At 36.6% G+C, this 13,934-nt stretch overlaps 1 pseudogene; it reads right to left on the reverse strand.

Moving 5' to 3' along the window:
- Positions 1-13,934, reverse strand: part of LOC101595820 — a 37,008-nt pseudogene that overhangs the window by 16,108 nt on the left and 6,966 nt on the right.

A 13,934-nucleotide genomic window follows, 5' to 3' on the forward strand; every position in this document is an offset into this window, starting at 1 on the left:
CTGTGCCAGTAGTTTGGCACACTCTCTTGTTCTGGCTTTCCAACTTTTTTGGCCAGGGGGGTGATTTCCATCCTCTGCTCATGCCATCATTTTCTCCTGCCATCATGGAGATTGTCCTCAAGTCTGTAAGTTGCAATAAACCCTTTTCCCCAAAAACTGCTCTTGGTCATGTGATTTCTTCCTGCAATGTGAACCTGACTGCAACACCTGCCATTATGGAGCTTCCTCCAGGGTCTGTAAGCCAAAATAAAATTTTTCTCCCACAGCAGCTCTTGGTCAGGTGATTCCTGTCAGCAATGTGAACATGACTACAACAGTAAAGTTGGTAATGAGAGTACCATTGCTGCCAGACACCTGACTGTGTGGCTTTTGCCTTTAGTAGCTGATTTTCCAGAGGAATGTGGAATGGCTTGAAACCTTGGACTAAGAGATGCCTTGACATGCAATAGATCCAGCTTGATGGAATATTCTGGTAAGAGTTGAAATACATGAATGCAGTAAGAACTAAGGACTGTGAGGTGTGGCTTGAACAGTGAGAAAAAGCTTTGCCTGGACTGGCCCAGACACAGTTTGTGTGAAAGGCTTGCTGTTATGCCCATGTCCTAATAACTTGAGCAGGGTTGGTTTACACAGGAATGGACTTCTATGGGGAAAGGGATATGGCATGTAAATATGAAATCTTTAGGCTGAAACTTCTGCCTGTTCAGCTGCAATTATATGAGAGATTACAATCTTTGAGATTGGATTATCTGACTGCATTGAGAAACAGGAAGAATGTAGTCTTTTGAAGGGAACTGAATGCTCAAGGATTGCCCTGTTCTTCAAAATCTGCTTTATCATTCCCTGATTAACAAACTGGCACCTCACCTGGTATTGTGGCATATAAGAAATGGAAGAAAGAGAGGGTCACTGAATTTGAAATGTGGTCTTGTCTTGGAGAAATCCTTTGCCAGTGTGAAGCACACTTGCTGGATGTCTGCATGGAGACCAGTGGAGCTGTGAGGGTTTCAGTGGAAACCCACTGGACATGTTTGGACTATGAGATGTTGTGCTAAGGAGAGCTGATAGCCATGGATGAAGTTTTACAGGACTGTGAGTACATAGCTGGAGGGGTGGAATGGAACTCCAGTGACTTGATGCTGAGTAGGATTATTGGATTTAAAGATTTGTCAGACTAGAGTTCTTCAACCTGGTGCTACAGAGGTTGATGTTCACCTTGTTTAAATCTTGTGTTGGCTGAATTATTTTTTATTATGCTCAGTGCCATCTTTTGCAGTTTGAGTCCATATTCTGTGACATTATGTTTTTGGAGGGTTTTTGCTATTACACCTCTGTTAAAAGATCTTGGACTATGGAAATGTTTGAATATCATTGGAATTGATAAAATTGTGGGGACTTTTAAAGTTGGACTGAATGCATTGTATTTTATATCATGTATAGTTATCAGTTTATGGCGGCTATGGGCAGAGTGTGGTAGTTGGATTCAGTTGTCCCCCATAAACTTACATATCCTGAATGCTAGTTTCCCTGCTGAGATTTGGGGATTAAAATGCCTCCTAAGAGCACTGTGTTGTTTGGGGAGGACATTGTTTCTAACTATCACACCTTATGAACCATCCCTATAATGTTGGAATCTAGCCATATTGGTATCACAAGTGATATTTTGGATGTATTCTTGCACCTGTTTGGAAGGATTTTGTTTAAAACTTTTGCTTCTGTTTAAGAGAATGGCCAGACAATGTTACTGCTTGTTACAGACATGCTTAAATTGTTAGCAAAGTCTCTGTTTTAGACATTGGCTGGTTAGATATATCTATACCAAGTCCTGCCTTGAAGGCAGAGATCATCAATTCAGCTGGACAATGTAAATAATCAGATCTGGGATTCCGTGTGTCTTTCATTTTGTTGGAATTACACACATGGACAACCACAATAAGTATTGTAAAATGTTTCATACACTTATTTTTTATTTTTAAGGAGAAAGAGAGAAACATATATAGATCATGAATGGCAGGACCTTTACTGAACTCAGGATGAATGTGACACTTCTTATGACTTCATGTAGGTCCTGGGGAACTAAACATTGGTCACTGGGCTTTGCAGGCAATGCATTAATCACTAAGTAATTTTTCCAATCCCACAATTATCATTTTTACATGGAAAATGGGGATCCAAAGTCACTCTCTCATGTTTGTATGGTGTTCAAATAACCCAATTAACCATCTCCCCAGTCCGTTAAATAATTTTTGATAATCATATATCAGATATTAGTCTTATGTTCATTACATATTCTATCAATTACATACATTAAAATTTGAATAACAGCTGGGCATAGTAATACATGCTTTCCATTCAGAAAGCAGAGATTGATGGATCAATGCGATTTGGGAGCTGGCCTTAGAGTACATAATGAGTTCTAGGTAAGCATGAATTGAAAAGAAACATGAGGCTAGAGGAGAAACTTTGCATTCAAATATCCAAATTTTGATCCTAGACCCCATACACCCATGACTATTTTATGATTACATAGGCATTCACTCTGATGTAAAAGTCTCCACAGTCTTCAGAAAATATGAAACTGTTAAAAATCACAACATCTCAACTGAGATACCAGAAAGTCTATTAATTTTAAGCTTTGTTAACTTATTCCCAATGCATAGTAAACAGTCCATTACACAAAGAAGATACAGCAAGGAAATGGTGAGGCAATATAATTGAAAAGAAAAACAGGACAAATTTCAAACCTTACAGTTTTACCTAAGGAATCTTAGGAGAAAGAAAAAAAAATCACCTGTTCTCAAAATCTAACCCCTCCACCCCTGAAAGCTAGCTTTATGGGGAAGTTAAACAATGCCAGCATGAGCAGCATTCCTTACGAGCAATTCCCAGAAAATCTAAGCAGCTACTCTGAAACATTTTTCATCTTCACAGCTCTATTTTTTGACATGATATGGTTTCCACACAGGAACTTAAAGACTTCCCTTCATTGCAAAGTGGCAATGTGAAGGCTTTTTGTTCTTCCTGACTCCTTTTTCTTTCCTGCATTTGTTCTACTTCCATAGCAATATAAATTGAGTCACCAAAACAGAACAGTAATATCCTTCAACATTGTCATTACAGACCTCTCCTATTTTCAGATTGATCAGGACTACTCATCCTGTTTTAATACATATCAGTATTCTAATCCTCAGATTGAAATCTCTGAGAGTTGCAGTTCATACAAATGATGTTTCTACATCTTCAAATTCAAAACATCTAGAAATTTCCTCTGCAAGACAACAGACGATTGCTTTTATATTCAACATTCTTCAAGTTCCCAGGAACTGGTCAGAACACAGCAAGTAATCATCACAAAACACTACTGTCAAAATTTCTTATACCCATACTTCACTCTAATTTTAGCTTTTCCAAACATCACAATTGGCCATTGAGATTTGTGTACATCAGTGCATGGCTCTTCAAGTGCAAGTTCCTAAATCAAACCATATACTTCCCACAACCAAGTTAAAAAAGAAAATTGAGATGTTTTCAGAAATTCACTGAAGTATGACTTAAAGAACAAAATGCATGTTTTTCAGATTCATGAATATTATCTGCAAGTTCTCAACATTCATTATATTCATATGATTTCTAAGTTACATGAACTCCTTCAGACATAGTAGTGTAAGATGAACAGATAAAAGCCTTTACACATTTGTTATATTTATATGGTTTTTCCATCTGTGTGAGCTCTCTGATGTACATTGATCTGTGACTGGGAGGTGAATGTATTTCAACAGTTGCATCTATATAGATTCTGTTTTCTCTCCTATGTAAATCCTCAAATACAAAATTTGGTTTGACTTCTACAAGAAACCTTTTTTAAAATTATTATATTAAACTTATTTCTCACCTGTGTATGTTCTCTTGTAATTCTTGACTTGTGACTTCAGTAAAAAGATTTTCTCACTTTTAGTATATTCATTTGGCTTTTCACCTGTCACACTGAGTTGTGACTTCAGGCAGAAAGCTTTCTCACATCTTTTACATTAATACTCACTAAGAGTTGAATGTGTTTTCACATTCATTATATTTATATGGTTTTCCAGTGTGAGTTCTGTGATACATAGTATGCTGTGATTTGAAGAAGAAAACTTTACCACACGACTATAGTCATATGGATTCTCACCTGGGTGTTCTGTAAAGTTTAATAGCATTTGATTTAGCAATAAATTCATCATATATCTTCTCACCTTTATGAATTATCTGATGATTACAAAGATCTGACTTGGAAAGAAAAGTTCTACCACATTAAGTACACTCATATGTCTTTAAACCTATGAGTTCTCTAGTGCAGAGTGAGATATGTCTTGAAGGTGAAGCTATTACCACACTTAAAATGGTCATGTGAATTATTTCATGGTTCCTAAGGTCTTACATTACAAACAAAACTCTCCCTCATTCATTACATTGATAAGGGTTTTCACCTATATGAACTCTCTGATGAAGTGTTAGCCATGACTTGGAGATGAAAGTTTTGCACATTTAGTACATTCACATGGCTTCTAACCTGTGTGAGTTCTCTGATGATCTGTGAGATATGACTTGGAGATGAAGGCTTTCCCACATTCAGATCATTCACATGGCTTTTCACCTGTGAGTTTTCTGATGCCTGATAAGATTTGACTTGCTAATGAAAGCTTTCCCACAGCCAGTACATTCATATGGCTTCTCACCTGTGTGAGTTCTCTGATGCCCATTAAGACGTGACTTGTAGATGAAAGCTTTCCCACATTCAGTACATTTATATGGTCTCTCACCTTTGTGAGTCCTCTGATGATTACTGAGCTGTGAATTGGAGATGAAGGCTTTCCCACATTCAGGACATTCATATGGTTTCTCACCTGTGTGCGTTCTCTGATGCCTGATAAGCTCTGACTTGCCGAGGAAAGCTTTCCCACAGTCAGTACATTCATATGGCTTCTCACCTGTGTGAGCTTTCTGATGCCTATTAAGCAGTGATTTGAAGACGAAAGCTTTCCCACATTCAATACATACATATGGCTTCTCACCTGTGTGACTTCTCTGATGCCTTGTGAGATCTGACTTGTTGATGAAGCTTTTTCCACATTGAATACATTTATATGGTCTCTCACCTTTGTGAGTCCACTGATGGTTAGTGAGCTGTGAACTGAAGATGAAGGCTTTCCCACACTCAGGACATTCATAAGGTTTCTCATCGGTGTGCATTCTCTGATGCCTTTTAAGATATGAGTTGGAAATGAAGGTTTTCTCACATTCAGTACATTCATAGGGCTTTTCACCTGTATGAATTCTCCAATGAATCGTTAGGTATGATTTGTACCTGTAAACTTTCTGACACTCAGTACACTCATAGGGCTTTTCACCTGTGTGAGTTCTCTGATGGCAAATGAGATTTGACTTGGAAGTAAAAGCTTTCCGACATTTAATACATACATATGGCTTCTCACCTGTGTGAGTTCTCTGATACCTATTAATCCTTGACCTAAAGATGAAGCCTTTTCCACATTCAGTGCATTTATATGGTTTCTCACCTGAGTGAGTTTTATGACGATTAGTTAGCTGTGACTTGTGGATAAAGCCTTTTCCAGATTCAGTACGTTCATATGATTTCTCTTCTGTGTGAGTTATCTGATGATTAGTGAGTTGTGAAATGGAGATGAAAGTTTTCCCACATTCAATACATTCATAAGGGATCTCACATGTCTGAATTCTCTGATGCTTATCAGGATCTGACTTTGTAATGGAGGCTTTCCCACATGCAGGACATTCATATGGCTTATTAAGATGTGACTTGGACAGGAAAGCTTTCCCACGTTTGCTACATTCATATGACTTATAACCTGTATGAGATTGATAATGCACAGTGAGCTGCGAGTGGGTGAGTTAAGCTTTTCCACACACATTACAGTCATAAGGTTTCTTACCTGCTTGAGTTCTCTGATGATTAGTGACATGTGACTTAGAGATAAAGGTTGTCCTACATTCATACAGCCTGTCACCTGTGTTTGTTCCTTGATAACAAGTTTGATGTAACTTCTGGTAAACAGTATTCTCGCATTGTTTAAAATCATCAGTCTCAATCCAGTGCATTTTCTGTTGAGTTTTTAATTCTAAGAAATAAAAACAAACTTAACATATTCAAAATACTAAAGAACAATTTGACACCTAAGGGCTTCCTAGTATTTGGGAGAGTATTATAATTTACAAAAAGATACCAAACAATAATTATATTAATACAGCTTTTCATTTGACTTATTTTATATTCCCTATGGAGAGTTTCATGACATGGGGCATGTCTTACACAACAAAGTGCAAATTCAGCAAACGCTTTCCTATGTAGCAGAATTTATTAGAGAACTCTAAGCGAAATGGATTTTGTTGTTGTTTGGTTTTCTTGCTTCCTCAATAAGATCTGGTCTAATTTTTTTGGAAGACAGAAATTCTCTTGGATAAAGTTTTTTTTAACAATTTAATTTTCAGAGAAATAACCTATTAGGTATGAAGGAAAGTTTTCCTTATTTTCCACTGGTGGTTACTTGCCTAAGTGTTTACACATCATTTTAGCATATGTTGACTGGATGTTTCTCTATAGATATTTGGTTTACTTATAAAGACTACTGCCAAATTCTACTACAATAACATAAGGTATGATTTTTTGGTTGTAGTCTCTCTACTACCACCTTTCTCCATGGTACATATTCATGATTCTTTATTATTATTTTTGGATGTTTATATGTGAATATCTGTTTGTGAGTTTGGAAATGTGTGACCAAATGCATGCTTTCTGATAATAAGACAAGCTTGGGTGCCAAGAATTGCCTTTAACTTTGTTTAAAAATGCTTCCTGTTGTAAAATACTGCATATGCAATAATTATGCCCTATGAGATTTGAGGGATTCTCAGTATTCTGGTTGATTCTGGGAATCTGAATTTATGATTATGCAAAAAGGATATTAACACACTGAGTGAGCTCCCAAGTGGACATGATTGTTTTATTTTTTAATACTAATACCTTATTATAATAGTAGATGAACATGGTTTTCAATCATTATTGTTCTGAATGAAGGAGAAAATAAGAAGGAAGATGATGAAACAGAAAAAACTGCATGAGGAAGAAGAAAAACCACATGAAGATATGAAAGCAAAATAGCAATGAAAATAAAAATAAAGAGTAAAATATGAATATGAAAAGTATCACAATATGAGTAAAATGAAAACAAATACAAATGCAGAAAAACAGTTGAAAAATAAGGAGAAAAGAACAAATTGGAGAAAAGCTATATTCTTTCTACAAGTAGTTATTGGCAGAAGTAATGGTGGTTCATCTGTAGACTGATATAGTCATTATGTGCTCACTGTTGATGTTGGTGGTATATATGCATTAATGGATGGACCCATAAGTAAAATCAATGGCAGGACTGCAGGCAAATAAAATTTCATTGTCATATAAAAAGCCACTAGAAAACCTTGAGATTGACATTAATAGGAGGAGTCCTAAATTTATTCCACATACAGGCGAAAAAACAAGGTCTCTCCATTGTCAATCAGATAGTAAAAAAAAAAACAAAAACAAAAAAACAAGTAACAAGGATTCTTAGCTGGGGATTTAAGTGCCCAAGCAAGAATCAAGTACATGTGGTAAGAGGAAGGATCCACTCAAATAATTGGCCCGGTTTTATAATTTTCAGAGTCATTTTACAACTAAACATGTGACATTATAATGAATGTCTAAAGGCCAAACAAGATAATCAATATAGGCTTAACATTCCCTGTACTTTGAACATCAATAAGCAATATGGTTGACCATCTTCATCATAAAGGGTAAGAACACCAAAATTTCCCTCCTTGGACTCTCTAATGCAAAACTTGATCAGCAATTCTCCATTTGGTCCTGTAAGATCATATATTTTTTCTTGTATCCATCTCCCAAACATAAATATTTAATTTGTAAAGACTCCATGGATTACCCATGTTTTTAGATTTCAAAAATTTCAAATGATTAATTCTAGCATTTATCTAATGTGAGTCTTCAGTTACAGAGTGAGTGATAGCCATATTGATCTGAATATCTAGAATTAACAACTGCAAGAAATGCATATTTCTAATAACACTACAGATACCACTCTTTGACACAAGAGCTCTTTGTACTGTCTGTTCTGATGTTGTATCTGTGGCTTTAAATTTTATTTTCATCTAGAACATGACAATGGACTATTTCTTACTTTAAATTGTATTGTCATTTAAATTTTCCTTCTTCAATGTCCCAAATGTTTAATTATAAATCCAAGACACTCTTCCTATATTTCACAAATCTAATATAATTTTATCACCTACATTCTCATGCCCATTGCACAGACACGTTCTACTTTCTTATCATGGGATCTCTGATGCTATCTTTTCTCAGTTATTTCTAAATTTCATAGGCGATAGTAAATATAATTATGTTAAACACTTTCTTTGTGTCAACACTGTAAGCAAAACCAACATTACAGAATTGTATACTTATATAAATACTTTTCTTCCATAAGGTGTTGTCACAGCAGTGAAAGGACTAATGGCATTATACAGAAACATACAGAAAATGGCCAGTAAACAACATAGTATAACATCTAACACACCTTTTCCCAGACCACCTAAACAGGGAACGAAATTTGGGAATGCAAAAGAAAGCATTCTTCAATATCAGAAAAAGAGTAGAATTTAACAATAATACCACTTATCATGACAATTCCTGATAAGTTCTCATCTCACTGAAGTATGTTACACATTATGCATTTACTTGCCTGGAAGCACCTGAATTGATCCTTCTAATACACTCCATGGTGCAAATCCATGCTCCAACTTGAAGATCAAATATGGTTTGGTCATACAGTTCCCTGTCATTGGGAAATAACGTACAAATTGCATCAATATGTTATATCAGGTGGACTTTTGTAAGACAAAATCTGCATTTCTACAACTTATCTATACTAGATGAACTGCAAAGTTGGGATAGAGAAAGTTTATACTCCTGGTGTTTGTTCATTAACCGGAATTTTTGCCTAAAGTGACATTGAAACTATTTTCCTCAAGTGACTTGGAACAGCACATATAATACAATGATTTCTTTTTTAGAAGATATGGACTCAATCTAGCCAAGGTTGGCCATGAACAGATACTATAGCCTGAGACTGGCCACATACTTGTGGAAGTCTTTCTACCACAGCTTCACATGTTTTGGAACAAAAATCATAAACAATGATTTAAAAAATATATAGATTAAATGAATAGAGAATAATGGAAAGGGGAACATAAGGAAACTAGAAAGACAAATGACATTAGTGATAAGTGGAAATAAGAGAAAGTGGTTATAAAAAGAAAAAGAAGAATATTGTGGGAACAGAGTTCAATTAAATAACTTAATTAAAAAAATTAAGTAAAATGGGGGATGTAGAGATGCCTTAGCAGTTAAAGTGCTTGTATGCAAAGCCAAAAGAATAAGGTTTGATTCCCCAGGACCCACACAAGCCACATGACCAAGGTAGTGCATGCATCTGGAGTTTGTTTGCAGTGGCTGAAAGCGCTGGCACACTGATTCTGTCTATCTGCCTTATCTACTCTCTCTCCCTCTCAAATAAATAAAGATTTCAAAATAAAAAAAAAAGTAAAACAGAAGATAGGACTCACAAATAAGTTGTTAAAGCGAGGCCAAAAATTGCACTATTTAAAAATACCTTAGGTAAATGAAGAAATCACAAGGAATATTAGGAAAGAAGGGCCTTGGGATTTGTAAGAATTGCCCTTAAGGAAGTGAATGTATATAATAACCATGTTCTAGAGTAAAACAATGAAACAAAAATAATTTGAAGAGTGCCATTGAGTAAAACACATGAATATCCTTACATACAAATGCACACACATGCACATGCGCATACGCGCATACACACACACACACACACACACACACACACACACACACACAAAAAAGAAAATTTTCCACAAATCAACACAGGACTATCATGTAACAAGTAAAGTTACATAGAACAAAGGGCCTCAATGTACTTATCCATCACTCTTCAAGTTGTAGTGATCAAAAACAGTACTAGAACACTTTTCCAGGATGTATGAACCACTAAGCTCAATTCTAAGCATAAAGAAACAAAAGGTAAACTTTAGCCTAAGATATGTGATCAGTGCAATAAATCTAGTCCATACAAATCACAATGGAGACTAGTAATATGTCCTTGTCTGGAGGTCAAATGTATACATATAGAAAGAAAAAAACAGACTTAAGGAGAAATGGATCCAGGTGTGGTGGCATGCTCCTTCACTACAAACATTTGGGTACTTGAGGTAGAAAAATCACTAAGATTTTGAGGACAGAATTGGTGACAGACTGCACTCCAGGATAACCTAGCGTAGAGTGAGATCCAGTCTCCAAATCAAAAGAAAACATTAACAATGGTGGCATGAAGACAATTCTAGGGTAGTATATGAAGTAATAAATCTGTTTCCTCTGGTTATGCACTGACTGTCATCAACTTAAATGAAAGCAGCTCTACTGTCCTCCAAGAGATTTTCAGTATCCATGAAATAAAAAATGCTGCAACACTCAACAACCAGAAATAAATGCTATAAATTTCTCACTTGATATTCCAATTGGTAATGTGTAAATAAGCAATAAAAACAGATTATGGTTTTGATTTTTTTGGCAGTAAAACTGTGTATCATAGAAGCATTTGCTTTCTAAGTAACCCAATAAGCTCACTCAGAAAGGGGAATTTGTAATATTTTCCTAGGGCTTTCACATCTCTTTATAATTGGAGTAAATTGGTGTGATTTCAGTCCCCCCCTACATTCATGGGATATAAATGAAATATGACAAACACAAACAAAAAGCCTGCATGTTCTTTTACATTTATACTTACAAGTCCAAGTTTACATAATGGAGATAGAAAGCATAACAAGTAATTACAACATGGAAAATGAGTAGAAGGAAATGGATAGAAGGAACATAGATAGAATTAACTGGGTACATTTGGAAGAAATAACTTCTTATGTTGTACAGCACAGAATTAAGTTAGTACTCTTCAAGCAACACTTAATTAGTATTTCAAAATAGCTACTAGAATATTTTCGTGTTACCCACACAAGTAATGCCTGATCTGACAGAATCTTGTCATTATAAATATGTGTACTGTAAATTCACTTTATTTGATATAATGTTCCATTAAGTATGTCAGTTTAAGAGTAACGTATCGGGCTGGAGAGATGGCTTAGCGGTTAAGCGCTTGCCTGTGAAGCCTAAGGACCCCGGTTCGAGGCTCGGTTCCCCAGGTCCCACGTTAGCCAGATGCACAAGGGGGCGCACGCATCTGGAGTTCGTTTGCAGAGGCTGGAAGCCCTGGCACGCCCATTCTCTCTCTCTCTCTCCCTCTATCTGTCTTTCTCTCTGTGTCTGTTGCTCTCAAATAAATAAATAAAAAATATTAAAAAAAAAAAAGAGTAACGTATCAAAATAGTACTAAATATTAGTAATAGTGACTATACATATCAAACAAAAAGAAAGGAATTTCTACTCAGAAGGTCAGGGGAGTTTTGCTCACCCAAGAACATCAGGCTGCTGTAGTTCTCCAGCATCACATCTCTGTAGAGGTTTTGCTGAACAACATCCAGGTGCTGCCACTCTTGCCAGCTGAAGTCCACAGCAATGTCTTCAAATGACACCAATTGCTATAATGATATATTTTTCTTCAATCCAAGACTACACAAGAGGGACTAGTAACCTGGACTTCATGCTTCTATGTGTCTCTTGGTAGGGAATTATTCACTACACACAAAGTTTATATGCTATATCATGGAAGAAAAGACTCAAGACTAACATCATTCCAATATGTTGTTATAGTGATTCAAGAAAATAAGGATTTTGTTGCTGTTGTTTGTTTGCTTTGTTGTGTTGGATTTAGGGTTTCAATGTAGCCCAGGCTGACCTGGAATTCATTATGTAATCTCAAGGTTGCCTCAAACTCACAGCAATCCTCCTTCCTCCGCCACCCAAGAGCTGGGATTAAAGGCTTGTGCCACCATGCCTGGTCTAAGATTTTTTTTTTTTTTAAAGAAAATACAATGGAATGGAAAGGCATATATTAAGGCTTGTATCACAACATTGTGGTACACTGCCTGCCCAGAAGATACAAGGCCAAGGGTTCAATTCTAACACTAATCATGGAACAGAAGCTCTTAATAAAGTTGTGGGTTTTACTCCATATAGAATCTGATCATCAATGTTGAGGTCATAATAAACATGGCAAAAGTGAAAGGATTCTCTCCAAACAATAACCAAATATTAACTCAAAATCAAATATATTATAAACAATAAAATAAAGGTGTTTTGCCACCAGTCTACCATGTTGCATCAGTCAACTTCACTGCAGTTCATGTTGGGAATCCATACAAGCACACTGCACTGTGCATGCCACTATGCCATGCAACTCCAATCCAGTGAACACACATAACCCAAAACATCTTGGCTCAAATATATGTTACAAATAGTTGTAATAAAGTAGGACATTTTCTCTTCTCTTGAACCCTAAGGGTACTTTAGATATAGATATTGTTGTACCCAGAAGCAATGCACTGTTATTAGAAAAATTCAGGGCCAGGGCAGGTTGTCTTCTACTGACTGTTAGCCATAAAATCCACTGATGTCAGAGAATACTTCAAGCATTGCCAAGACCCTTAGGTATCCTTAAGAACCACATGGTAAGACTCTATTGCTAGAGACTCTACATGGGTGAGATGCAGGACTATGGGAAATCAAGCTGCAGCAAAGATGGAAGCTTCCTGCCAGTTCGCTGGCTATCAAAGTACTAGGAAGAGCGAAGTATCCTGTTTGGAGAGAAAAGTAATCAATGGTGTTACCCTGTGGTGACCAAGCAAGTTTTATTGATGGTCAAGCAGGTGAAATGTGTCAATTGGTACAATAGTGCTATGCCCATTATGGGGAAGACCAAATGCTTTCTGATTAGACTGGAGGCCTCTCCATAACAGGGAATTTCTGCCTGGTACTGAATACTTAATCGAAAGCCCCTAGCTGTGGAGGTGTTTATGTTGCTTTCACACTGCTGGCAGAAAACAGCCAACCAAGAGCAGCTTGTGGGAAAAGGGGGTATAGTTTGGTTTACAAACTTGAGATGAAGCTCCAAAGTGGTAGACAAAAATAATGTAACCCAATTGTGTAATCGTAATAATGTAACCAGAAGAGGGTGGACATCACCGGTTGGATGACATCAGATCAAAACAATAGCAGGAGAGTGCCAAACACTGGCAAGGGAAAGGTGGCTATAACAATACAGTGCCTCCAGGAGGCTTCAATTGTCAAATTTCCGCCAGCTGTGGACACAAGCATTCAGAACACCTAAGTTTATAGGAGACACTTGAATCATTCCACCAGAGCGTGCCATAGTTCTTAGAGAAGAACTACTTCACCTGTATTATTAATTTCATATGTTAATCCCACCAACCTGGCCTGTAAATATGTCTGTGCCTCTTTTTTCATATGGCAGTTACCACCGGGTAGATTCAATACACAAGAAATTGCTCATAAATGACAGTGGAATGTTCAGTACTAAATAAGACATCGCTAGCATGTACTGCAAGGCTCAAGAAACATTGTGGAAGAGGTGCATGAAGGATTGTGAGAGCTGGACATGGTGGTACATGCCTTTAACCCAAAAACTAGGGAAGCAAATGTAGGAGGATCACCATCAGTTTGAGGGCATGCTGAGAGTACATGGTGAATTTCAGGCTAGCTGGGACTAGAGTGAGACCCTACATGTAAAATCCAAAAAAATAAAGAATTCTAAGTGACAAAATTACAGACAAAAAATTGTTCTTGACATTAACAACCTCATAGTGGCTGATGCTATCTG

The sequence above is a fragment of the Jaculus jaculus genome, unplaced genomic scaffold (genome assembly GCF_020740685.1).
Source record: "Jaculus jaculus isolate mJacJac1 unplaced genomic scaffold, mJacJac1.mat.Y.cur mat_scaffold_36_1_2353498_arrow_ctg1, whole genome shotgun sequence".
NCBI classification, from domain to species: Eukaryota; Metazoa; Chordata; class Mammalia; order Rodentia; family Dipodidae; genus Jaculus; species Jaculus jaculus.